We start from the raw sequence: 1,883 nt of genomic DNA, 5'->3' as shown, positions 1-1,883 counted from the left end.
CAGGGAGGAGACTGTATAGGCAACCACACTTCATGTGCCTAGATGAGCCTTGAGCTGGCCAAGGTCATTAACGATGGGCTCTTCTAAAATGAACAGGATTTATGGATTAAGAAATTTCAGCCAAATTATTTCCAGATCAAGCAAGAAGTCAAGAACTTCAAGAAAGTCAACATGATCAGCTGAGAACATTTTGAAACTCTGAGCCCTCCACCATTGCCCACTCTCTATCAACCACTCTTTGAGAATCAACAGAATTATTATAATGCCAGAACACCATGCAACAACTCAAAGACTCAAACCAGACATCACGTTTTACCAGGCAATGAAGGAAAGGTGGACAACTGATGCTAAGATGCCTCAGAAAAGGAAGACAAGATACAGTTTGAAGCCAATCTTGGAGGGTCATATGGGCTGGGTGATGGACTCTCACCAGCATAGACCGAGGACTGGTTCCATCAGCTCCAACCCCTTAGATGAGACTCCTTCAACTGGCAGCTATGATTGTATTCCTCAGTCATTGTCCAAGTTCCATCATCCTTCCCATGAACTGCTCAAGAAAAATGGCTACCAGCAATGTGTCTACCATAAGTATTGTAGACACTACCTTAATGAGTGGAAACACTTAGGCATTGGCCAATCTCAAAACAATGTCTGTTTAATGCTTCTGGGGCTTCTTTCTTTGATATCACTTCAACAAAAAGATGTATGAGGAGTTCTAACAGCTGGTTCTGGAGGATGCCAAAGAACGCTACAGAAATAGTTTAGCGTGCCTTTTACGATACTGCAGTTATAGCCTGAAAAAGAAGTCCTGTTGGACATTTGAAGGATTTTCAGGAGGAAACCATGAATGACTGTGAAGCTGATCAACTCTATGGGCTGAAGAAGTTGTGGACTTTCTTGAAATAGTCCAAAGCTAAAAATTTGGACATTGACCTGAAACTGCAAGGATACCTCAGCAAATTCTGACATCTTGAAAACTTCTGAGTGGCAAATTCTAATGTCTTAAAAACTTCCAAGTGGATGCCCTTATGGAAGAAGGAGCCAACCACAAGCAACACCCAATGACAACAGGAGGTAGCAGTGGTGAGTCTTCAGTAGTCCTGCCACCATGATCAGCCAATTCAGCCCATCTGTGAAGACAGCACTTCTCAATCAAGCACTAGATACACAGATTTTGGGAAAGTGAAAGGCCCTTTAGTCCTGGGGTTGTGGGGGAAAAGGAGTGGGTTGAGCAAACCTATGGGGGTTCACAGTCCCAGAAGAGGGAACTTAAAAGGGACAGGCCTAGAGTTACTGGGACAGGTCCTTGTGCTGAGTAGCAGCATGTACAACATTTGGGCTATAAGAGGCGCCTCTATGGGCAGGAGCCTCCACACACTTCCTCATATTCTAGCTAGCTTTCCCCCTCCTTTTTCCATGCTGCCTTATATTCTAGCTTCTTCTAAGGGGGGATGGCGAAGGGGACATTTAGTTTTAGATTAAAAACAAACAACAACAACAAAAAACGTGTTTCTACTCTATTTCCCAGTACACCCTGTTTGTTTTCCATGCTTGCTCTGCTTTGTAAACCTTGGGCCTTTGCTCAAAATGAGAGTCAGCCTAATGGAAAAATACTCAATTCAGATGGCTCTGGAACTCAGATGGGAAACACAGCTTAAATAAGGTAAGTGACTTGTGCAGTATAATACTTATGCAAGGGGACCTTAAAAAGTCCATGGGAAAATGTAATTAGAAGATAATGGAATTTTTCCATAAACTTTTTAAAGCTACTTTGTATACTTTTGAGCCTTTAGTGTGATCATCTGTAAAATGATTCTTCCCATTGTGCAGTGTTCTTAAAAGGATTAACTAAGATATAGAGGTACTGCGCAACTATTAGGCAC

At 42.3% G+C, this 1,883-nt stretch overlaps 1 pseudogene; it reads left to right on the top strand.

The window, feature by feature from the left end:
• Window positions 1–287: 287 nt before the first annotated feature.
• Window positions 288–1,112, top strand: LOC102841889 (annotated as a pseudogene).
• Window positions 1,113–1,883: the final 771 nt, after the last annotated feature.

This window comes from Chrysochloris asiatica, unplaced genomic scaffold (genome assembly GCF_000296735.1).
Source record: "Chrysochloris asiatica unplaced genomic scaffold, ChrAsi1.0 scaffold00004, whole genome shotgun sequence".
NCBI lineage: Eukaryota > Metazoa > Chordata > Mammalia > Afrosoricida > Chrysochloridae > Chrysochloris > Chrysochloris asiatica.
The sequence above is the reverse complement of the archived record's forward strand: the minus strand, read 5'-3'. Positions and strand labels throughout refer to the sequence as shown.